A 27,235-nucleotide genomic window follows, 5' to 3' on the forward strand; every position below is an offset into this window, starting at 1 on the left:
ATTTTTGAATACTCATACCAAAGAGAAACTAGCAGCTCTAGATATCAGAAACAGAACAGACACCATTTTGATAGTAAAAAAAGTGCTGACCCTCAGGAATTTTGTTCAAAATCTAGAAAGAAAATGTCAAGAAATGCAGGCAGAAATAAATGCTTTTACAACAAAGTTTACAGCCTTGCAGCAAAGGAGTCTACCGAGTCTGTTAACCAGCAATCAGAGGCTATTAACACATGAACAGTATGCTAACAGGGTTAATAATTATGTTTCCAACTAGATCACTACATCGTCAAGAACTTCAGAAGGCACAGGACCTCCCACTGGACAGAGCTTATATGACAAGCTGGAAAATCTGTTCTATATTGAACATGAAATAAATCATCTTTTTGATGTCCAGCCCAACTTCTACAGGTATACTGAAGCTGATGAAACACTAATAAAAATACAAAGACATCAGTTGCCTACAGATCAATGGTGGCAGGGGATGCTGGAGATTTTACCAAGGTAATTTTGGTTCCTTTTCATTTTTGATCATCTGCATATCAGCAAAATCAAATGCACGGGCCACCTGTCAAAGAATGAAAACAACAGAAAAAGGAAATCCGGTTGAGACTGCAGCTCATTAAAGCAAGACCATGCACATTAAAGACACAACTACCAGCCGACTTGTTGGGTCAAAAAGTCAAATACAACAGACCACCTAAGGCAGCCAGTACAACGCAGTTACTCCTACATTCATTATGCTCGGTTCTCAATGTCATTTATTGCCTTTGAAGGAGTAAATGGATGAATTTATTACTTGATATTTTCTTTGTGAGATATTTTGTATCTCCTTTTATATAAATACCTCCCTTGGAGATGTATTGTTGTTGGCTGGTGAATATCATTCTGGACTTGCGCTGTAATTTTGAGAAACTTTCTGAATAAAGATTGTTGGAATGCTTTGCTAGTGAACTTTCTGTTGTGGGATTAATGGTAGAAGAATATATTGCAGAATTCTCATGTTACTTCATGGAATAATAAGTCTTGTGCCCCTTGTCTTTACTGTTCTTATGTTTTACATATCATCTATATATCATATTCTGAATTGCAGGAAAAAATAATAACACAGAATTTACTTGACTGTACTCTGTGTTCAATTCCCGTTAATTTTTATGTTTTCTACAGGACCAACATGGGCAAAAATTCTTGACTGCTCTTGTCTCCCTGGTTCTTTCACTCTGAACATCATCAAGGAATTCTTAACTACTCCTTGGTAATGTTTATTCAATTTCCCTCTGTTAGCATAATGAGAGATTCTTGATTGCCTTTCATTCCCTGACTTCATTTCATCTTATTCCAACTAGAGAATTGTTCTATGTTTAATTATCTTGCTCTGTAGTCCTCCTATTTCCAAGGAAACCATACCAGAGGTTCATTTTCAACTGACTCCATTAACCCAATGGTCTGAAATTCTCCTATCTTACAACCCTGTTTTACTGAATGTCACCTTCCAAACAGCAAACAAATACTTGTGCTTCATAACTAGCCTAACATATAACAAAACAAATCTAAACCAAAAAGAGAGAGCCCTCTCTGGTTGCAGATTGGCTAGAATTTGCAGCTAAAAGACTGGTTAGTGGTTACCTCGACCATATTCCCTTTTCTCAAGATCTTTTGGGGAATAACCTGAGTGCTAACATCATTGGCGACTCCACTGGGGACCCTCTGAATGACTGTGTTTGTTACTGCTGTCTATTTTCTAAAGCTACAGATGGAGCCTGAAGTTAGCGAGGTAGCCTTTGAAACTATTCTTGTTGTGCATTTACAGGAGTAAATAAAAGCTGCTTCAGTCAATCTCCAGTATAGCTTTAGGCTTTAGAACAGCTGTCTCAAAAATTCAATCAAGTTTCCCTGTATTTCAAAAAAGATCCTTAAGAAAAATTAAAAACTTTGCAATTCATACTTTCTTAGAAAAATATTGTAAAAAACAGTGTCCTTCAAACATTCCCAGAAAATACCAAAAACAGAATTAGAAGCTGGCTCAAAAGAAGAAAGTGTGTTACACTAGGTCAAATCCTGATCCAGATCCTCCAGCTATTTTTGAAAATCCTAACTTGATCTCCAAGAACCTTGGAAGACAAGAGAGTCTAGCTAATATTGCTGATTTAGACCTTGATATACTTCAGCAAAATCTTACAAAACCTGAGCTTACCCCTGGGAGAGCAGTCCTTTCTGTCAATACTAGAGCCTCTCCGAGTTCTTCATCCACACCTCAAAGTATCCTTTCCACTCCCCCATCCAATGCACATATTTCCACTGTTGTCCCTGCTGTTCCAATTGTCTTATTTCTTCCTGCTGTCGCATTTATCCTTGTAAATATGGAAAACTGTTATGCTCCTCTGCAATTACCTGCAAATCCAGGGGCTATCCCTGCGGATTATTAGAGCAAAATTACATATTTTGATGGTACTAGCTCCTATACAACCCAGAAACACACTAAGAAAATGATGGACTACTTTGAGAATTATGAATCGATGACAATGATGTAAGAATGAAAATTTTTGTTCAAAGCTTAACTGGTGAAGTAAGAACCTGGTTTAGGGCACTTGGTGCAAACACAATTGCTGATCTAGATGCCCTGTACCAAACCTTTTTGAATAGATGGGAAAAGAAGAAGGACCCATTGCATATCCTATCAGAGTATGACAGTTTAAAAAGAGGCCCACAAGAAATTGTCTAAGACTATTGTGCTAGATTCAACAATGTGTACAATGCTATCCCCCTCAAAACCTTAGACCTCCACCTGACTTAGCATTAATCAAGTTCCCTGATGCATTTGACTCTGACATGGCATATTAGTTAAGAGAAAGAGCTGCTGCCAGTTTAGAATACATGCAAAGTATAGTTGTTAGTGTAGAGGAAAAACTGATCTCTAAAAGAGCCCGAGCTAGAGCTGAAAGAAGGACTACTTTCAAAGAAGAGTCTTCAGCATTTGAACAAAAACTGGATGCAATCATCAAAGGCATGGATAGACTAGGTGACAGAGTGGAAACCATTGAAAGGAAATCTTCTTGGGAGGGTCAACCAAGTAACACCACTAGGAATCCAAACTTCAGAAAAAATCAAAATCCTAACACCGGGAAAGCTGGCCCTGATCAGAATATCAGACCTCCATTTCAAGAGAACTATGCCGAAGCATCAACCTCTAGTGAGCCAACAGAGGATACTCAAATCAACCTGATGGGTTTAAACAATGAAAAACACATCTTTCTAACACAAGATGACCAAGAAGCTCATAATTTCAACCAATTTCAAACCAAATCCGGAGAATCATTTGATTTTAGGGAAGGATATGATGCAACTGTCTATGAGGTTCATAAACAATACAAATTAAGGAGCAGAACGATAGATGTGCCTGAACCTAGCAGGCTGAAAGATGCCAAACAACCTAAGAAAGCAAAGGATAAAACTTCCCCGACAGAACTCCCAACTAAAACAGACCTCATCCCAAAGGAAGCCACTGTTGAGGACATATCAGATTTACAGCCCTCAAAAACTCAGCCATCCACCTCCTTTCCCTCAAAAGAAAATCTAAATTGTCCTCTTGAAAATAATTGCAAAACAGATGTAGTTCAGAACAACGCTCATGATGAAGAAAATGTCACTGAAAATACAGCAGAAAAGGAAAAGCTTGCTATCCACAACACAAAAATTCAAGTGGAAAAACCCTTCAACCTAGAGACAGAAATAGGAAAACTGAAAATAGCCATTCCACTGTCCGAATTGAATAAACATGAGGTTTTTAGGGAACAAATCAACAGGTCACTTCAAATATCAGAGAATAGAGATGCAGTCAATGTTTTAGTGACCAACCAAAACTAATTTTTGGCCCTGAGGTAAATGGCAAAACCATAGATGGAGGAGTCCCCCCATTCTATGTGAGCTTAAACATTCATGACAAAGTGCTGCATAATGCAATGTTTGATTCAAGAGCTTCACATAATCTAATGCCTAAGTCTGTGATGGAAAGATTGGACCTAGATATCACAAGGCCATACAAAGACTTGTTTTCTTTTGATTCTAGCCAGGTCAGGTGTCTAGGCCTAATCAAAGACCTTTGTGTTTCTCTAGTCCAGTATCCAGCTAAAACAATTTTAATGGATGTAGTGGTAGCTGATATCCCACCTAAATATGGAATGCTTTTATCCAGATCTTGGGGTGAAAAACTCCAAGGATCTTTGCAACTAGATATGTCATATGCCACCATTTCAGTCTTTGGCCAACCAAAGAGATTGTATCGGGAAACATTGATGAAATATGTGGTTAGCAGTCAAGAGAAGCCACAAAACTTCCCCATTTATTCCATGCACTCTGATATGGATTTGTTTATCTTATACAATGCTGAAATGTGTCCCAAAACTGATGACAAACTGCTAGAATAATCACAAGCCAGAGACATAAATGAAGAATCTACCGCCCAAGATAAAAAATTTATTGAAATAATTGATGCCACCATTGAACAAGACATACCATATGACTCACAAAATCCAAATCTGCCTATTACAATAGGTTCCAAAACTCCTAAGGCTAGTGTTAATCAAGAAATCTTATGGTACTTAGAGTTTGATGGTTCAGTGAAAAGATTAGGAGAAGGGGCAGGGGCTTGGATACACAACATGTAAAATGACCATGCTCAAGGTCATGCATATAGGCTAAATTTCAGATGTACAAACAATATGGCCGAATATGAGGCCCTTTTACTAGGTCTCAATCTCATTAAAAGTCTAGGGGCAGCTAGGATTTCAATTCTAAGGGACTCAGATTTGATTATACAACAGATGAAGGGAAACTTTGTTACGAATGATCTTAGGCTAAGAGCTTACAGAGGGGCAGCCATTGAAATACTTAACACTTTCTCAGAATCTTAGCTCACCAAAATTCCAAGAAAGCACAATTTACATGCACATAGTTTTTTGCAAGCTACCATTTGAGCCCAACCACCACTTCACTGCTGAAATCAAACACAGATCTGCTGCCCCAGATAATGTCAAAAATTGGCAGGTGTTTGAAAATGATACACAAATAAATAATTTCTTGACTTTAAGGGAGGAATTTTCAAGCACAAACATAGACACAAGCACCATTGATGAACAACAAAAAATAGACAAAATTGAGCAAAATATATCAGCTGAAATAGCAAATCAGATTTTGCATCCAACAATTTTTTCCAACAAAAATTTACAATAGCTGAAACAAATGGACCTTGATGAAATGGTTGAGGGAGAACCTGAAGTAATTGAACTAAAGGATATTTTTCTGCCCACAGGGCTAACTCCTTTGGAGGATATATTTGATTCAAATGATATTCCAAGAAAGCCAAAAATGCAACCACTAAATGCAGAAATTGAGGACTGAAATATTGGAACCACAGAAAATCCCAAAATGATAAAACTGTCCAAAACATTGCCTCCTAACCAAAAGGTGAAATACATTGAGTTGTAGAATTTCAAGATGTCTTTGCATGGAGTTATGAGGACCTCAAGTCCTATGATACTTCTGTCATCCAACATACAATACCCTTGAAAGAAGATCAAAAACCTTTTAAACAAAAGCTTAGAAGGGTGAATCCTGTCCTCCTTCCCCTTATTGAAAATGAAGTCAAACGAATGTATGAAGGTGGAATAATTGCACCTATCAGGTTCTCTGAATGGATTTCAAACCTAGTGCCTACTAGGAAGAAAACGAGAGAGATAAGACTGTGTGTCGACTTAAGAAATCTGAATAAGGTCTCTCTCAAAGACCACTATCCCTTACCCAAGATGGATCATATTTTACAAAGGGTAGTGGGAGCTTCTAGGATCTCATTGTTAGATGGATTCTCAGGATTCAATCAGATCTTAGTTCACTCGAATGATCAAGATAAAACTGCCTTTACAACACCTTAGGAAACCTTCAAATATGTAAAAATTCCTTTCGGACTTAAAAATGTAGGGGCCACATTTCAACGAGCAATGGACATAGCCTTTGCAAAAGAGATCCATGATTTCTTGGTTATATATCTCGATGATCTCACTACTTTTTCAAAATCAGACCAAGAACATTTAGAACATCTGAGGCAAGTGCTCCTAATTTGCAGAAAATATGGCATATCGTTGAACCCAAAGAAATCATTGTTTGGCCTAGAAGAAGGCAAACTCCTAGGTCACATAATTTCAAAAGATGGCATTAGAATTGACCCGGGCAGAATACAAGCTATTCCCCAAGTGCCTCACCCAAGGAACATCAAAGAACTACAAGCTTTCTCAGGAAATATCAATTTCCTAAGAAGATTCATACCCAACTTGGCTGAACTGATAAGACTGTTAAATAATATGCTGAAGAAAGATTCTAAAGTCAAATGGACAATAGAAGCTAAATAAGCCTTTGAGGACATCAAAATAGCTTTAACAAAAACACCAGTCCTCACAAGCCCCAAGTTTGATAGAGACTTCATGATCTTTTCCTTTGCATCTGAGCATACAATTGCTGCTATCCTATTGCAAAAAGATGACCAAGGATGTGAGAAGCCCATTGCTTTTTTTAGCAAAGCACTTAGAGATGCACCTTTAAAATATCAGATCATGGAAAAACAAGCTTATGCCCTTGTAAAGGCCATCAAGGATTTCAGAGTTTATATCTTCTATTCTCATGTCATAGCTTATGTCGCAAATGTCGTGGTCAAAGACATTCTAACTCAAGAAGGAATTGAAGGTAAAAGGGGCAAATGGATAGCTAACATTTTAGAATATGACATTGAAATTAAGCCAAAAAAACTGATAAAAGGACAAGGATTAGCCAAGCTGATGACTGAAACCAATTTTCAAGCCCTTGACATCAATGAACTGGATAACGAATAGGAGATGGCGACTCCACAGATCAATCAAGCCTTTTTACAATCACCTTGGTATGCTGACATATGTTATATATTGTTAAACCTGCAAGCTCCTCCAGGGTTATCCAGGACTAAAAAGAGATTCTTGAAAATGAAAGCTTCAAAGTTTTGTATTATAGATAATGTGTTGTTTTGGAAAAACCATGAAGGTATTTTGCTTAATTGCCTAACACAGGATGAAACTGAAAAAGTACTCAAGGAATTTCATGCAGGGGACTGTGGTGGACATTTGTATTGGAAATCAACAGCTGATAAAATCCTAAAGGCTGGATTTTATTGGCCCACCCTCTTTGCTGATGCAAAGAAATATGTAACTTCTTGCCACAAATGCCAAATTTTTGAAGGCAAGAAAAAGTTGTTGCCCCTGCCCCTCAAACCCATTTCAACTGAAAGGCCATTTCAACAATGGGGTGTAGACTTCATTGGGGAAATCCACCCTTCATCCTCTGGTCAGCATAGGTGGATTTTGACAGCCACAGACTATTTTAACAAGTGGATAGAGGCTATCCCTTGTAGGCAAGCCAATGACTCAATCATCATGCAATTCCTAGAAACCAATATTCTGTCTAGATTTGGCTGTCCAGAGAAGATTATTACAGACAATGTTGTTGCCTCTAAATCCAAAAGAATGATCAGTTTCTGTCATAAATAGCACGTTACACTAGGCCACTCCACAGCCTATTACCCCCAAGGTAATGGTCTAGTTGAATCCTCCAGCAAGAGCTTGATCAATATCATAAAGAAATTATTGGAGGAAAACAAGAAAATTTGGCATAAAAAACTTGTAAATGCACTATGGGTAGACAGATTGACCACCAAAAGATCCATTGGAACAAGCTCGTATGAATTGGTTTATGGCATGGAGGAAAAATTCCCTTCCTCTTTGAGAATCCCAGTGATAAAATTGCTGCAAGAAATACAGGCAGAACCTAATGATATTCAGAGAAGGATCAATCAAACTATTCATTTGCAACAGACAAGAGAGGAGGTATATCAAATATCTCAGGTTTTACAAGAAAAACTTAAAAATATATTTGATAAAAGAACCAAAGTAGAGGATTTCTTCATTGGGGATAAAGTTTTAAAGTGGGATTCCAGAAGAGAAGATAAAGGGAAACATGGAAAATTTGATTTTCTATGGAAAGGACCATTTATCATTCAGGCTGTACAAGGAAACAACACCTATTTTCTGAAAAGTTTGGATGGTACAGAGGCAGATGATGGGCCAGTAAATGGTCGAATGCTGAAGCATTATTTTGATCCGGTTTGTTGAAGAAATCAACACTTTAGTTTGTACATAATAATGTTTACTTTCTGAAGTTTATTACAGCAATATGATAGGGAATAAGATGCAACAAATTTTGAGGGAAAGGCAAGGAATTGTGACACCTAGTGGAATTGCACTATGAGTTTATCAGAAGAAGTTGAAAAAGACACTTGGGAGTTGTGAAAATGGTGACAAATATTCAGACAGACTGTCCTAAACAGAGCTGTAACTATGTGAATGAATTCATGAGAAACACTTAAGTTTTGCAGAGGCATCATTTGTGTACAACAAAGGAGAAATGTCAGAATGCAGCAAGAATTGAATATAAGGCCATCTGACCTGCTGTTCTTGACTTTTCACCAGGAAAAGCCATCCCCAAGTGGAGCCACTATTAGGTTCCTATACCAATAGGTTTCATTTTTCATGATTGACTGTAGCAGAGCCAAATATGTTCATCCTTTCCATGCTGCAAAGGTTCCATATTTTGTAAAAAAATGAAGGAAATTAAAAAATGAAAAGAGGGTATGCCCTAAAAGAAAAATCAAAGGGAAAAAAGAAGGGAATGGTCAACAGAAATATAATAGAAATGAACCCCAAGCCAAAATACCAGGAAAGTGTGCTAGTTCAAAAGCCACTACTGTTCCATTTTTGAAGAATTTCATTGTGTGCAGGTGGTTGACTCTTGCCACAGTTGATGAATCGCTAGACAGTTCAATCCTGGCTAGATCATGTTTGAATTTACTTGTCTTCAGAATAGAGAATAAAGGTCTGTCCAAACAGTTCAAGCTTGGCAGATGAGTAAATAGGTAGAGAAACAAAGGAGCCCAACTGCTTAATCTAGGCCCTTGGAAGAGATAAGGATAGACTTAGATAGGAGGGCATTCAAAAGAAAAGAGGAAAATCAGGGTTTGCTAGTCCAAATGCACCCAATCAAAAGGAAGAAAAAATGCTAGGTGTATTAGGCTAGGTAGTCAGTTTGAGGTTGCAGAAGTAAGTTTGTGATCATTTTTGGTCTTGTCAAGAAAGACTTATCTTATGGATGTCACAGGTACCATGGCAGTTGTTTGGTTGCAAAACAGTGGAGCATGAATAATTTCCCCTCTCATTCCCCCAAGTACCTTTACTAACATCCCCTCAAGGACATTGGGATCTGCCCAGTAGTCCTAATTCACTTCATTTTATGAGAAATGCTAAGCTGAACTCTGAGTTTACTTAGTCAAAACAAGCCACATTTCTTGTGTAAAAGATCTTACTATTTTACTTCATTTCCCCAAAAACCTAAGTTATTACCTTATAAACTTAGCGCTACCTATCCATAAAATCATATTAACATTAACTTTATTGTATAGCTCCTTTATCATTTTCCCACCCCTATTTTATAAAAAACTATACAAAAAACCCAAAAAAATACATAATATCCCTACCCGTGGAAACTATAGCCTTATAACACAGTTTTGGGGAATTATTGGTCCATTTGGGACCTTAATAATAGCCCCTCCCCATTCAAAAAACATTGGGGTTTATTTGACATCCGGTTAAATAAACAACCGCACTGAAACCCCCCCACATAAACCATACGTTAACCCCTAGTGCGCATGTATATATTGGGATTTGTTTGACATTTGGCTAAAAAAATAACCATAGCCACCCGCATAAACCACATAAATACCATAACCAAAGTTTAAAACCCCAACAAACATTATTAAATGTTAAAATAATGCACGGGTCCCCCTGTTGTAAACCACCGCCGCTTACCTCGCCCGTCGACCGTCCGATCCAGCGCCATAGATCCAACGGCTGGCAGCGATATCAGAAGCTCCCATCTGTCGAACGTTAGCATCTGGGGGATGGGCGGTATTTCTGCCGTACCCCTACCACGCGTCGGCTTCCCAGCGTGATCGGAGCCCCCTCCTCCGAAACCACCATGGCCCAAAGGCGGTGCGGGGAATACCGCTTACTACCCCGCTGCCTACCCCCTGACATCATACCCACATCACCTGATGACGTCGCATCCACATTGCTCACCACCACTCCGTATCAGCGCCATGTCATCTACTGACATCAACACCCCGCCTCCATGGCACCCGCCAAGTCATCAGACCCGTCATCTGACACGTCATCCTCCATACCCGCTACACGACAAAATTACTTCATGATGACGTCATCACAAAAAGTGCCAAAAAGCCCGAAAAAGCCAAAATTGTGTTAAAACCCGTGAAATTGATGGTTTTTGGGTTATTTCTATTCGTTCGTTTGTGGAAACCTCTGCATTCGAATTACGACGAATTTACCACCAAAGTTGCACAGTCCGTCACCCAACAAATTTTCTTCGTAGCTTAATCCCTCAGCTCGGCCGCCACCTGCTAATCGCTCATTTCATTGTTAAAACAGGTATTTACCTACAGTCGTGCCCAAACCCTGTGTTTTTCAGTTTCCTCTGCTAAATTTCTTATGAAATCCGAAATTTAAGTTAAAACCCATAAAATCACCTGCAGAAAGTGCACCATAACCACAATTTTCTCCAATTTCTCCAATTTTTCACCAAGAAATCCTGTAAAAACAGTCTCCCTTTGCAAAATTTCTCCCATGGACTCGAACTCAAGTTCACTCTGTTCTGTGAACGCCGAAGGAAAAAGCCTGGAGCTGTCCATGTCCATTTTCCGCTAAAGAAAACTCTGCAAACTATCTTTTTCACTATCATTTTCACCCCATGAGTTCATTCAGCCGAATTTAATCTATAAAATTCCACAGAAAGAGGCCCAAAGCTGTTGTTCTACTCATTTCTCCCACACAGACCTCAGTTTCCAAATTCACACTCATAGAATTGAGCCATGGAGACTCCAATGGCCTTAAACATTACTCCTCTCAATGCACCCCACAAGGAATTGGAATCACTACCTTTGGCTGATAGGGATTATCTAATCCAAGACTTGGTTGGTGACAGAAACCACCTATAGGCATTTTGTGAGCTGAGGAACAGTTATCTGAATAATAATGATTTTTATGGGATATGGGAATCAAATCTACCCATATACTTCCTCCCCTCTGTCAATGTCTTCCCTGAGATAATTCACCTCTGCTGTGAAAACTATGAACCCACCCAAAGGGTAGTCAAAACTCCATCTGGGAGCATCCTCTTTCATATAACTCCTGATTCTATAAATCAAATGCTAAACTTCAAACCAACTCAGATTCTGTTTCCTCTTACTATGAAGTTTTTTCTTGATGAAAGTCCCAAACTCTCTAGCTCAGAGATAGCCCGAATTGCCCAAGTATTTATGAGAGCAGATCGCCAGCCTACAGAGCCACCTCCTTTTCACTATGCATGGTTCAATGAAGTGGGTAAATTACTTGTTGATATGATATCTTATGTTCTGGGTTTCAAGACAAGTGAACATATTGATGAAACTATATTGGTCTTACTGTCCGCATTTACCCCAGGGCAGCCCCCTGCTGTCAAATACAATTATGCCAAATTCATCGCCAGCAAGGTACATGACCAGCTATTGAATCTAGAAAGGGAGGGAGTCTTCAAGTATTCATCCTACATCTATCATCTGTTCCTGTATTATCAGCCAAACTATTTCCAATTCCCCATCAAAAGATTGGACTCTAAAGGAGAAAAGAGGTATGTGATTTTCTGGACCTCAGTTTTTCATGAAGTCCACAACTCTCCCTACTCCTACTGTGAGTTCATTGACATGTTTGTCTATCCAGTATCTTCTCTCCTAAAGAGAACTCCTCCTGCTAGACTGTCTTATGATATGCAGAAAATATTGCAGCTCTCCAAGAACTCCAAAATAGGTGACTGGTACTTCTACCATAATCACACGGTCATCAGGATATATGGCTATGAGCTATGCCCCTACAGGCTACCAAGATATGTGCCAATGAGACTGTTTGCCTTGAAATATTACAGACAATTTATCAATTCATATTTGACTCATTTCCAAAGAACCAAGAAAAAGGCTCAGTTGAAATTCAGAGACCAACTAGGCCCCTATGTCATGAACAAAAAGGAAGGATGGCAAGAGGCTAATCAGATATTGGGTGAAAAACTTAGATTAAAAAGGAGCTTTTGGTGGGTACCCTATGACCCAAATGACTTTATCAATGCAAGAAAAATAAAATATATACTGTCACCTTATGAGCATTGCAAAATCCCAGAGATAGAACAATTTGCCAACCAAGATGAGTGGGTGGAAGGCACACTAATTGAACAATTCACTAAGAAAGAGAAAATGGAGCAAATTATGAAAAATCTGGAAAAAAAACTCTTGACTTAGATTCTTTTGGGCAGGTGTAATTTAAACCGCCACAGCAAATTGGAGAAGGCACATCAACTGATGTAGCTTCACAAACTGCTCGAGAAGGGACTACACCAGCAGCAGGGATAGCAAAGGGCAAGGAGGTAGTAGATACAGAGCAAGAAACAATAACAACACCAGAATCTAGCATGAGCATGGAAGAACTCATGAAAGCAGTAAAAGAGCTAGAAGTCCAAATGTCAGAGCTGAAAGAGGCCAAAGAAAAGTTGGCCAAGCTAGAGGTAAGCTATGACAAATCCAAGATAACAGTGGCAGAGAAAAACAAAGAGATAAAGGCCTTGGATAAGAAGGTGAAATCCTTGGAAAAAGATCTCACTCTTCACAAACCTCTAGCAGACATTAAAACAATTTTGTGGACCAAAATTGGCTAGTCTATCACTGACCAATGGCAATCAATTCAGACAATCCATGAACAAATAGAATTGATAGAAATAGCCCAAGTAGAGATGCAAAGGGCCAGGGCATCATTGGGAATCATGCCTGAGCAAGCCAATAGACTTATTCAATTTTTGAATACTCATACCAAAGAACAACTAGTAGCTCTAGATATCAGAAATAGAACAGACACCATTTTGATAGTAAAAAAAAGTGCTGACCCTCAGGAATTTTGTTCAAAATCTAGAAAGAAAATGTCAAGAAATGCAGGCAGAAATAAATTCTTTTACAGCAAAGTTTACAGCCTTGCAGCAAAGGGGTCTACCCGGTCTGTTAACTAGTAATCAGAGGCTATTAACACATGAACAGTATGCTAACAGGGTTAATAATTTTGTTTCCAACCAGATCACTGCATCATCAAGCACTTTAGAAGGCACAGGACCTCCCACTGGGCACAGGACCTCTGTGAGATATTTTGTATCTCCTTTTGTATAAATACCTCCCTTGGAGATGTATTTTTGTTGGCTGGTGAATATCATTCTGGACTTGCGCTGTAATTTTGAGAAAATTTTTGAATAAAGATTACTGGGATGCTTTGCTGGTGAACTTTCTGTTGTGGGATTAATGGCAGAAGAATATATTACAAAATTCTCGTGTTACTTCATGGAACAATAATTATTTTTACCCTTGTCTTTACTGTTCTTATGCTTTACATATCATCTATATATCATATTCTGAATTGCAAGAAAAAATAATAACCCAGAATTTACTTGACTGTACTCTGTGTTCAATTCCTGTTAATTTTTATGTTTTCTACAGGACCAACATGGGCAAGAATTCTTGACTGCTCTTGTCTCCCTGGTTCTTTCACTCTGAACATCATCAAGGAATTCTTAACTTCTCCTTGGTAATGTTTATTCAATTTCCCTCTGTTAGCATAATGAGAGATTCTTGATTTCCTTTCATTCCCTGACTTCATTTCATCTTATTCCATCTAGAAAATTGTTCTATGTTTAATTATCTTGCTCTATAGTCCTCCTATTTCCAAAGAAACCATACCCGAGGTTCATTTTCAACTGACTCCATTAACCCAATGGTCTGAACTTCTCCTATCTTACAACCCTGTTTTACTGAATGTCACCTTCCAAACACCAAACAAATACTTGTGCTTCATAACTAGCCTAACATATAACAAAACAAATCTAAACCAAAAAGAGAGAGCCCTCTCTGGTTGCATATTGGCTAGAATTTGTAGCTAAAATACTGGTTAGTGGTTACCTCGGTCGTATTCCCTTTTCTCAAGATCTTGTGGGGAACAACTTGAGTGCTAACAGTCTGGAGGTCAACGTAACTACCTCTGATACGTTCGCTAGTAGGTCTAGGGCATAATTACCCCAGTCTATTTTCGGAAGGCCCTTGCTATTAACTTTCTTGTATTTTGGTGTCCAGTCCTCATCACCCAGAGAAAAAATACTCAAGATTTGTTTGATTGGTGATATCTTTAGGGAATTTTTAGTGAGTTTTCTTTGCTCCTAATCGGCCTAGCTTTATAATCTTTTTAGTCTTTAAGTAGATTTTTTAAATAATTCAAAGTGGCTGACCGACTATCTCGACGGTCTAGGAGACTTCGTGGGCTATCACCTACGAGTCCTGAGCCTTGTCCTAGAAGGCATAGGAGCGATTCTACCAGTGGTTTTCAACTAGTGGCAGCAGGCGCATCAGAGATTGATCCTCCGCTTGAGGTCATTGATTCACAAGATAGACCTGGTACCAGTAGAGAGTTAGAGAGGAACACACCAGTTCTTTCTCAAGTAATTTTTTAGTCGGAAGATAATATCGAAGTTGAAGAGTTTTCGGAGTTGGTTGCAGCTCCGAATTATCCTCTTCCTCCTAATCATCCAAACGTCCTATTGTACGTTGAAACTCCGACTCATAGGCCTTTGAGCTCAGGTTTACATCCATCTATTCCTTCGATGACCATTTCTGGAAACATGGCATCTACGACGAGTGTTGCGAGCATGCAGACTCCCATATCTGTATAAGGAGGGGGAACTATTTCCATCCCTTCTATTAATCCCAGCACGACTTTATTTGGGTCTACTTCCATTCCATCAATGAGTGGAAGTTCTCAGGCTACTGCATTCGATTTTGGATTTATCCCTTATGGAATGTCATATCAAGGGATTCCTTCAGTTCTGTTGAACATACCATCAACCGCCTCTACATCCATGATGAGTGGATCAACTTCTTTTTAGGGTTTCCCATTTGGAAGTGGTCATATACCACATTTCAATCCGACAGTAGGGTCAATTCCTTTCTCTTTTACAAGCCAAGGTAATAACCCATTCCAGAGTTGGACAAACCCTGCAGTTAGTGGGATACGAGATGGGGAATCAATTTTTCGGCCAACAAGGGAATATGTCGTATTCTTCAGTTAATTCGTTTAAGAATTTTCCACCCTTTGCTAATGCGTGGAATCCTTATCAGGGGCTATCAACGCCTTTCCATACTTCGTTAGGGGGTAACTTCACTGGTTACAGAGGATTTTCGGCAGGAGTTGGTCAAACTTCAAATTTTGCTGGACCACAAGGAGCACCTTTTGGTTCAGTAGGCTCTACGAGTTACTTCAGGCAACCTGGTGTTTTTAAAAATCCAGGTCATTCTTTTTAGACCTTTGGGAACCTCGCCTGAACTGGATAGAATTCCCAAGACCTACCACGACTCCCTTTTCTGGCCACGCTGAATTTTGCAGACTTAACTAAATTGAAAAATGATATGATTTAGTACAATCTAGCTTTGCCTCCGGTCCCAACTAAACTTCCCTCGGATATCCCAAAATTCAAAGGGAAGAGTGGTGAAGATCTGGGAGACCACGTTGTTGGAGAGGTAAATCCCCTCTACGGATAGAGGCGATCCCTACTAGCCCAGAATGGGTCTAGCAACAATCAGTCAATGCTACTATGCAAGTTCCTAATTGCGATTAAAAGATAGGCAAAGAACACCTACTTGGATTCCAATGCTATTGTTTGATGAAGAGATGCCGCTCTCGCTCCTTCGCTCTGGCCGGTCACGATCCTCCGCGATCTCCGCGAATAGATACCTGCACACACAAAGAGAAAGACAAACACAAGCGTGAAATCTAATAAAACCAATTATACATCAGTCAGAAAGGATGTAATTCACATTAACCATTACAGAGACAAATGAGAATGGAACCATAACAGTAGTCATCTATTATTAATCAATAACAAAGAAGAGTACAACCAAATGTTCTGACGTCGATATCCTTCTCAAGAGGGTCCAGTCGGCAAGTCTCTTAAGCATTCACCTCTAGAAAGGGATCTCCCAAGACAAGAAACTCTCTCTCTCTCACAAGCAACACAACACCACCTTCCTCAAGCTATCTAGCAATTCCACACTTATCACACCAACTACATATAGTAGCAGCAATCTGAGCACTATAAACTCCACACAATCCAAACTAGCTGCTCATGGCAATGGTAGAGGTTTAAATAGGAGAGGGAGCCTCCTTGAATGGTGGAAGGATGAGCTTATCTTCAAGGGAAGTGGTTTCAAAGGTCGAACAGACATTCCATAGAAGGGAGGCGATACTCACAAGGCCAACAACCAAGCATGTAGTTATCTGGAAGGCTGGCTGTTGGAACAAATTCGCCCAAACGGGATCAGCGCGGGTGCAAAACTGGTCTAGGGTGCTGACATCGCAAAGCAATAATGGACAAGGCCAGGTCAGCGCGACTTAATACAAACAGAGGCTGTGCTGGCCATGAAATTCGACCAGCGCGGAAAAGTCGTGTGCTTCCGCGCTGACAACGCATGAGGTCTGTTATGAAGCACCAGTCATCGCGGATATTTTAATAACAGTCGCGTTGATGATGAAAACTTTGGAAAAGTGGGTTTTTGACTAGTTCAGAGGGCATGAACTTGATTATTGTTAACTCCTGACATAGTAGGGTGACTGACAGGGAGACAGTGAGAAATTCCTGTGTAACAGATGCCCCCTAAAGCATGAAGACCGAGAGAGTGGGAGGGGTGAAATGCTTTACAAAACGCGCCGAACTAGAACACCACCAGGAAGGACCGAATATCTCTGATAATCAAGTACATGCAGTCTAGGCATGGGCGTAGCCATCCAAAAGACATGCGAAGAAGGTCTGTGGAATGGACGCAGCCATCCAGCTAAACAGACCATAATAATGATAAGGTATGGTCGCAGCCATCCATGAAGACTCAGGTATGGGCGCAACCATCCATCAATGAGTCATGTAATGATCATCCACAAAATCGTAGCCTGGACCATAACAGATAAAGATCCAGGCTCTTGCGCTCCGTCCCGACCTGAACAAAGTACAAGTCCAAGCATGTGAATACATGAGTTGAAGTCGAACATGCATGAACATCGTTTGATTACCAGCCAATGATGAAAACTATTAACAGACGCGAGAGGTACCACCAATAATGACAATGGTCCTCAAGGTACCATAGGCACAATCCACGGCGTGTGAATCAATGAGCTGGTGTCGAACACCCGCAGAATCATTCGATCGGAGGCCAATGATGAAAACCTCGCGTCGAACACGAAGAACCTGCCATTGAGGCATGCAGGCTCCAAGGCACCTGAAGGGAGTCTCTAAGTCGCCTTCCTGGATAATGAGCTGAAGTCGACAGGAAGTGACCTTGATCGAAGGTGGGCCATAATGTTTCCCACATCATCGACACGAGACAGAGGTAAAATATTTTGTGTGAGACATCAGAGGAGGTTGCACTGTTGCAGAGGTCAACTTCTCTTGAACATATTGGCGGCACGACAGTGGATTTGGCAGTATTCGACATCAAATGAGCAGAGGGTATGACGATGAGGCAATGAGCAAATGAGAGGTCAAATAGGATAACCCGTACCCACGGAGGCCAGTGTGAAACAAGATGAGAAGTCCCCACCCGACACGAATGCAGACCAGTGCCATGTTCAAGAGCGACATACTGCCGACACGACAATTATTACAGTTCCATTTTCCCAACCATTTCTGGCAAGTACCCTGGTTATTTTTGGATGACAAGCTTGATGGGGATAGTGGTGAGCTCCAGTATTGTAGCAATAATGCTACAACTCCTGGGGCTTCCTGTCTCTTAATTTTATCAACCCGGTAGTTCGTACAAACTTGGAAGCGGCGGTGCTGTATGCACAAGTACTAGCTCTTGTCGCAGCTGTCACTTGGTCAGCTGGCACAAGTCCGCTAGGGCTCAAGCCAACTTCTATAGGCTCACAGAAGAAGCTTTATCAATGATGGACGAAAGCTAGCTCAGAGGAGACTAATCTACTTGACAAAAATGAACTGAAAGCAAATCAAAGCATGTAAACCTAGGAAACCCTAATTTGACTAGTCTAACTTCTATAATGCAAAGAATGTGAATGAAACTTCTACCAATGCTGCTACTACCTCTAATAAGTGAAAATGCATGGATCTAAACTACTTGCATCATAAAAGACATGTTTTTGTACTTTTTCATTAAGTGGATGGAATGATTGTGATTTTGTGCTTATTAGGATTTGGTTGTGCAGATGGGATGGAGAAGGAAGGAAAACGTGGGACAGGTTGGGGAGGCTAGGAGAGGTCCCTAGGGGTCCTTAGCATCCATCCACAGAGGTTCCTCACATTCAGAAGCTCAGCAACCGAGTGAGTGGCCTCCTACAGGATGTCTGCAGGGGTTTCTACAGGATAGTCCTGTAGGTCTTCTACAGGATAGTCCTGTAGGTCTTCTACAGGATGTTCTGTGCAATTCTACAGGATGATTGGCCGTGGAGGTTTTGGGGGATGATGGAGTGTTGGAATGGTAGGGGGAGATGTGTAAGGTAGGAATAAGGCTGGTGATGGCTCAGAAGTGGAGGAATAGGATGGGAAACGTGTGCATGGAGTGGTTTGTTGAATGGAAGAGTGGTATCAACGAAAGGCTAGATAGATGGAGCTATATGAGTAATGGAGGAACTAGAAGTTGCATGAGCGGAACAGAGGTCAAGAAAGTGACTTGAGAGGTGGTTGACAAGCAGAGGAAGGTAATGGAGTGATATGGAGCGGTGTAGATGAAACAAATAGTTTATGAGTGTCACCAAAACGAGAATGCTTCAACCTGAGCTACCTGTGACATAAAATCAATGAACAGCAATATAAATTGTGAAGGAAACTCATGCATGGCAGTGGAATGAAGAAGTAATGCTAAATATAAAAGTGCATGAATGGATCTAAGTAATGCCTCAGCCTACTTCCAAACAACTACAACAATTCTAGCTAATAAAACCAATCTGTTTAACTTCTACAGGAAATCTAATCAGCAGCTATACTCAAATGCATGTAAAGGAAAATGGAACGAAATGCTAAAGGAACAATATTGATACAAAGGGAGGAGGCCTGAGCTCTCAGGTTGGGCCCAACCCTGAGAGCTTTAGGCTCCTTTAAAAACTTAGAACCTGATCCAAAACTGCTTGCTTTTATTCATAATCAAAAATCTAATGCCATGCCAAAACTGGCTTACAAAGAGAAGAAAACCAAATTGACTAACTAGCTGCTATGAAATGACTAACTACTAGCTACCAAAAATGACTATCCATTAGCTACAAAATGCATACTAACTAGCTAACCAAAATGAGGCCCCAAGCCTTCTTATTTATACAATTTGAGGACCCAACAGTCCTCCTAAAAGTTAGGGACTTGGCTGCCCAAGACTTGGAGTTAACAGCAGTGCAACTTGACTTGCTTGGCTGCCCTTGAGCTCATTGATTTGGTGGCCTTTGAACTCCGAGCTGATGGTGGAGAATTCGAGGTAAGGGTCCATAAATGAGGGGGACACCTTCCTACAAATCCTCTAGCTTGTTCTCCCACGAATTTGGCTGCCAAGTGCTCATTAAGACCTTCAATTTTGTCTCCAAGTTGACCAACAAGGCTACACAAAGCACCCATTAGACTTGTTGGCATAATGACTAACCAAATTCACTCTATTAACATAAAAATAATCAAAAACATGCAATGAACAAATGAGAATGGTGGACTAAGCCAAATTAGGAGGTTGAATGAGCCCAAATAATTGTACATTTTTGGGGCTCATCATCACCCCCCTACTGAAAGTGTTGCTCATCCTCTGAGCAACCAATCTCTCTCTTTGTCTTTGATGGCCCTGATGGCCTCCTTGTCATGCATTTTGGCTGATTTTTCCTTTGGCTTCCCACTTTTCAAACTTTCCTGTAGAACAGACTCTGTCTTCCTGTAGAACTGTCTGCTAACTTCCTGTAGAAAGTCCCAAACAACACAAAGCCTTGAGCTCATTTGATGAAACTTCCCCAAGAGTAATACAACTGATCCATCTGCAAGTTGTTGAGAAGCACTCCTTCCAAGCAAGTTCTCCATGGCACCTTTTACTAGCAGACAATTTTGTCCCATTGGTTCCACGACAATAACACCCATGGATTTTCGATCACAATCAAACTCCAATAAAGCCAGCCTCTCTGATCTTTGTATCCACCAATCATAACTGCCCAATTTCACTATGCCACTGTTTGAGAATGGCAATTGCATCACCTGCCATTGGGTCTGGACTCCCATTTTTTAACCAATTTGACTGCAACTCACAGTCACACAAGGTGGCTGGATATGTTCTTTTGACCACAGGCATGCTTTCTCTGGTTAAGGTGGGGATTCGGCTGTGCTTTTTCTCCTTGGTTCTCAGGACAGAGTTTCATCACTGGGTAGACCTCTCCTTTGACCCATTCTCGGGTTATAATACTGCTGCTGCCCCAGAACTCGACTGTTAAAATGAAATATGGCTCTCACAAACAGAGTGCAGAGCTTAATTTTCACACCCACCATCATACATATAACCATCTAAAATTCACATTTTTCATACAGGTCAGCCCTGACAGTGATTTATCTTTCTACAAGCGAAAAAAATAAGGTTGTAACAGGAACTATGGAGGAGGATATTGATGCAGAACCAATGAAGAAATTTTATGAAACCACAAGTAAACTGCTATTTTGACCCATAGACAGATTTCTTTCATACTTTCTTACTCAAAAATAGTTTTAATTCACCACCTTTCAGATGTATCATGCATGGAGGAGTGTTTTTTCAAGCCTACCACTTGCGGGCTTCCCAATTTGTCGAAAAAAATCCAAGCTTTTCTGCTCTAGGAGGCTCTGCTGTTCTTTCCTGTAGAACGTCTTCCTATAGAAACACCTGTAGAGTGCCCCTACGCCTCTGAGCGAGCTTGATACGTGGGATAATTTTGAAAACAGGTAGAAACCAGTGGAGGATGACTAGTTCATTACTTTTGGAATCGGAGGATGCATACTTCAGTCAAGTGCAAATGGACAGCAGGTGGTGTGAGGTTCAACCGAGCATTTTACATTGCTGCATGATTCTTGGTGAGGGAGTGAAGTGGCCACATGCAGACTGCAGTTCTATTTATTAACTGTATGTCTCCTTCTATTTGTTAATCAATTGAAGCCCTGTGCACTAAAGTTCCACAAATCTCCCATTAACTGTGTTTCTCAAATTTTTCATGAATGACCATACACGTATGCTGCGTGATTTGTGGTGATGTGGTGGCAAAACATGCACGTCGGCTTTTCTTGAACTGAAGTGATGTTATGAACTGCTGTTGTTAACTAGTTGTCCTCTGCTTGTATTCAATTCCATTAGTTGCACTAGAGTTTAGAATGTCCCCAATTGACTGTGTTTTGTCTTTGAACTTCACGTGAATGACCATGCTACGTGACTGCCGGCTAAGTTCTTAGGGACGACAATCAGCTGAACCTCACTAATTCGTGGCTTAATCCCACCATTCCATTAATTCATGCAGTTTTCGAATTAAGTTTGTGCAATAGAGGAATGGGTTTGTCACATACCTCGAAGTGAAATGGCTGCCGTGAGCTCTGTGGCCTGTCCTTGCTGCATGCATTGATTTTATGATTGCATGATGGCTTGGCTGCTAATCTTTGATTGTGTTTTTCATGTGCAGGTGTCCTCTGGCCGGATCTGAGTGCATGCAATCAATTCCACGTTCAACTCTGCCCGTTCAAGCTGCTGCCATTGAATTTTCTCAAGACCAGAACTTCTTTTTGCCATTTCTCCCAAACGGTCGATCGGATTGAGCTGAAACTTGGTGGGCATGTTCCTACCATCATGATTCATCTCCCATAGCAAATTCGTGATCAATGGATGCACGGATTTCGAGAAAATTGGAAAATGGCTGAAGATTTCAGAGCTCAATTTCTCGGAAACCGTGCATCGGAATTGGCTGAAACTGCTTGGGGAGGCTACTATCATCCATGTGCATCTCCCCATGAAACAGGTTTTGAAACGGATGCACGGTTAGGGAGAAAATTCAAAAATGGCTGATGGTGATGGAGGCTGATTCCTTGGAAACCGTGCACCGGAATTGCATGAAACTGCTCAGGCATGTTTTCATCGACCTTGTAGAATTCCCCATAAAGCGGTTTGTCAAATGGATGAATGGTTTTCAAGTTATGGCAAAAACAAATTTGGTTCTATGGATTTTTGCCTCAAGGCTTTTTGCATGTGCTTGCATGGGATGACAAAATGAATTTTTGCTGTGATGCAGGTATGGAGATGGTGGAGGATGAGTTGGAAGACTGCAGGAGGACTCTTGAACCTTTGAGGAAGCTACCATGCTTGCAACACCACTTTTTGAAATGCATGCCTAGTTTCCCACAATTTCTACAGGAAGATCCTGTAGAAGCACAATGAGAGGCACAAGGAGGTGGACGAATGATGGAGAAAGGCAAGGGATGGACACACCAGTGCTTGTAGGCCTAATCAACAGATTCCCACCATTAGATTCATTTTTTAGATTGAATTTGGCTCGTCCAAAGGTTCTACAGGATGTTTCCTGTAGAAATATAGAGCATCCTGTAGAAAACACAGTTTGGAGGAAAGAAGCATAATGACATGAAAAGAATGATGGAAAAGGGGTGAGGAGTGGAAACATAGATGAGTGTAGGCCTCATGGACATTTTCCAAGCCTTCAAGTCCTCTTTGGAGATCAATTTGGCTTTTTTGTAAGCTTCCTGTAGAAGATACAAAACTCCTTTGTCTTTGATTTGAGTGCTCCTCCTATCATGAGACGTCCTTCTTTAACCTGCAATGTCATTGCTGCAACATGAAATGGAGATTAGCTTTATTTTTCTTTTTCTTTTTTCTATTTTTTTTTTTTTTTTTTTTTGAAAAACAACTAGGGCGCCTCATGGAGGTTTTCACCCTAATTGCCTGCCTTGGGCGCCTCCAAGGGAGGTTTTCACCCAAAGATCTTTTTCTCTTTTATTTTCTTTTCTTTCCAACCCATTGACCGCCTCATGGAGGTTTTCAATCAATGAGCCAATCTAAGGCGCCTCCGAGGGGGTTTTCACCTTAGATTTTTGTTTTTCTCTTTTTTCATTTTTTTCCTTTTTCTTTTTTTCTCTTTTTTTTCTCTTTTTTCATTTTTCTACCCTAACCTACTTGAAAAACAAAATCATTTTCAAGTATAAGAATACTTCCAATGGAGCCATGTGCACATCGAGATTAGAGACAAAATGATGTGAAGGCTCGCAATGCATGCTTTGATAGGTATCCAGATCTCAGAGACAAAGTGATCTGTCTTTGAAAGGATCAAACGAAGTTGAGGAAGAAAGTACTGCTGCAACTTAGTGACCTTCTGAAACCATATCTCAATATAGCTTTGATATCCTTGGTTCTTTTGCTGATCTGGATCATTCTTCATGTCACCTTCTATCATGACTTTCTCATCTTCCTCCTTTTGCTGATCTTTCTCTTGAGTACATGGAGGATTTGATGGTAACCATGAGGGATCTCTCTCGATCTCTGATTTAGATCTCTTTTCTTCATCAAGTGCAGCCCATGGTTCTTTGATCTCCTCTTTTGATTCTCCTTTTGCTTTTGGTCCTTCAATGCTTTCAAGATGATCTCTTTTTTGCATTACTTTTCCTGAGCTTTGGTGAACATCATTGAGCTCACGAGGAATCATTTGCACATGTTGTGCCTCATATTTGCAATTGGGTTGAGCTGCTCCATTGCATGGTTTTGGAAATGGAGGTACGGGTAGCTGAGTGGAGGTGTGAAATTGAGATGGAGATGGATGGCATTATGGTTGGGTAGGCATTTGGGGTTGCCTTGGTGGAGGAGGAGGCGATGGTTGTGGATGAGCAGGTGGTGGAGGAAAATGAGCAGGATGAGAGTTATACTGGGGCCTCCACTCCTGATAAGGTGCATTCCACTGAGGCTGTGGCTGAGCATAAGAGTGAAACGAATGAGCAACTGGTTGGGCATAATATGGATCTATGAAGGAACAAGGAGAATATGACCAAGGAAGAGGTGTCGACCAGGGAGGATGAGCAGGGGGATCCCAAGAAGGCATGAAAGTGGCTTGATAAGGGTCATAATAGGTCTCGGGTATCCCTTGCAGTTCCTGCTGGTAAGATCTAGGTCCATGTGGCCTCCTTTGGTTCATATAACAGAGTGATTCAGTGGCTCCCTTGGCTCTTTGATATGTAGCTTTGATTCTGGGCAAGGAAGGGCACTGATCTGTAGGATGGTATTCTTTACATACAAAACACACTTCTAGGGAGTGCATTGGACATTCGTTCCTAGGATGCTTTTTAAGGCACCTAGGACAAAAATTGATCAAAGCCCTCTTGGCTTCTTCTTGCTTCTTTTGGATCCGCAAGGTATCCAGTTGCATGGCAAGAAACTGCCTCATATCACTCTTGAAATCTTTGATCTGATTTTCAAATTCATCTTTGGACAAGATGTTGCTCCCAACATCTCTACTTGTAGCCATTTGCTTCAGAGGAATGTTTCTTCTTCTTCTCCCCTAGAGGTTCTTCAGATATGTCTTGATGTCCACCCAGGGGTCCTTTCATCACAGCCATCGAAGAAGAACGTTGGCTGTGTGAAGCAGTGGGGGTGTTGTGCAATCATTTTTCTAACTTATCTCTACTCCTACAAAGCATGAAATAGATTGAACTGCAACTAACTATCTTGCGAAATTGAAAGGACTAATATATTTTGCTCAAATGAAATTGCAAGAATGAAATGCTAGTCTACGCTTGCGGAATTGAAATGCTAATCTACGCTTGCAGAATTGAAATGCGGAATTGAAAGGCTAATCTATGAAAGCAGGAAATGCTAATCTAGGAAAGCAAGAAAGGCTAATCTACTTTTGCATAAATGAAATTGCATAATGGAAATGAAATAAACTACTTAGAAGAAGGTTGTAGTAGAAAATAGAAGAATAGCAACAATCACCAATACTCTGCCGCTTCCCCGGCAATGGCGCCAAAAAGATGGTGAGCTCCAGTATTGTAGCAATAATGCTACAACTCCTGGGGCTTCCTGTCTCTTAATTTTATCAACCCGGTAGTTCGTACAAACTTGGAAGCGGCGGTGCTGTATGCACAAGTACTAGCTCTTGTCGCAGCTGTCACTTGGTCAGCTGGCACAAGTCCGCTAGGGCTCAAGCCAACTTCTATAGGCTCACAGAAGAAGCTTTATCAATGATGGACGAAAGCTAGCTCAGAGGAGACTAATCTACTTGACAAAAATGAACTGAAAGCAAATCAAAGCATGTAAACCTAGGAAACCCTAATTTGACTAGTCTAACTTCTATAATGCAAAGAATGTGAATGAAACTTCTACCAATGCTGCTACTACCTCTAATAAGTGAAAATGCATGGATCTAAACTACTTGCATCATAAAAGACATGTTTTTGTACTTTTTCATTAAGTGGATGGAATGATTGTGATTTTGTGCTTATTAGGATTTGGTTGTGCAGATGGGATGGAGAAGGAAGGAAAACGTGGGACAGGTTGGGGAGGCTAGGAGAGGTCCCTAGGGGTCCTTAGCATCCATCCACAGAGGTTCCTCACATTCAGAAGCTCAGCAACCGAGTGAGTGGCCTCCTACAGGATGTCTGCAGGGGTTTCTACAGGATAGTCCTGTAGGTCTTCTACAGGATGTTCTGTGCAATTCTACAGGATGATTGGCCGTGGAGGTTTTGGGAGATGATGGAGTGTTGGAATGGTAGGGGGAGATGTGTAAGGTAGGAATAAGGCTGGTGATGGCTCAGAAGTGGAGGAATAGGATGGGAAACGTGTGCATGGAGTGGTTTGTTGAATGGAAGAGTGGTATCAACGAAAGGCTAGATAGATGGAGCTATATGAGTAATGGAGGAACTAGAAGTTGCATGAGCGGAACAGAGGTCAAGAAAGTGACTTGAGAGGTGGTTGACAAGCAGAGGAAGGTAATGGAGTGATATGGAGCGGTGTAGATGAAACAAATAGTTTATGAGTGTCACCAAAATGAGAATGCTTCAACCTGAGCTACCTGTGACATAAAATCAATGAACAGCAATATAAATTGTGAAGGAAACTCATGCATGGCAGTGGAATGAAGAAGTAATGCTAAATATAAAAGTGCATGAATGGATCTAAGTAATGCCTCAGCCTACTTCCAAACAACTACAACAATTCTAGCTAATAAAACCAATCTGTTTAACTTCTACAGGAAATCTAATCAGCAGCTATACTCAAATGCATGTAAAGGAAAATGGAACGAAATGCTAAAGGAACAATATTGATACAAAGGGAGGAGGCCTGAGCTCTCAGGTTGGGCCCAACCCCGAGAGCTTTAGGCTCCTTTAAAAACTTAGAACCTAATCCAAAACTGCTTGCTTTTATTCATAATCAAAAATCTAATGCCATGCCAAAACTGGCTTACAAAGAGAAGAAAACCAAATTGACTAACTAGCTGCTATGAAATGACTAACTACTAGCTACCAAAAATGACTATCCATTAGCTACAAAATGCATACTAACTAGCTAACCAAAATGAGGCCCCAAGCCTTCTTATTTATACAATTTGAGGACCCAACAGTCCTCCTAAAAGTTAGGGACTTGGCTGCCCAAGACTTGGAGTTAACAGCAGTGCAACTTGACTTGCTTGGCTGCCCTTGAGCTCATTGATTTGGTGGCCTTTGAACTCCGAGCTGATGGTGGAGAATTCGAGGTAAGGGTCCATAAATGAGGGGGACACCTTCCTACAAATCCTCTAGCTTGTTCTCCCACGAATTTGGCTGCCAAGTGCTCATTAAGACCTTCAATTTTGTCTCCAAGTTGACCAACAAGGCTACACAAAGCACCCATTAGACTTGTTGGCATAATGACTAACCAAATTCACTCTATTAACATAAAAATAATCAAAAACATGCAATGAACAAATGAGAATGGTGGACTAAGCCAAATTAGGAGGTTGAATGAGCCCAAATAATTGTA

Source organism: Pinus tabuliformis, chromosome 3_2, assembly GCF_031772625.1.
Source record: "Pinus tabuliformis cultivar Carrire ecotype Pingquan chromosome 3_2, CPIR1, whole genome shotgun sequence".
Lineage (NCBI taxonomy): Eukaryota > Viridiplantae > Streptophyta > Pinopsida > Pinales > Pinaceae > Pinus > Pinus tabuliformis.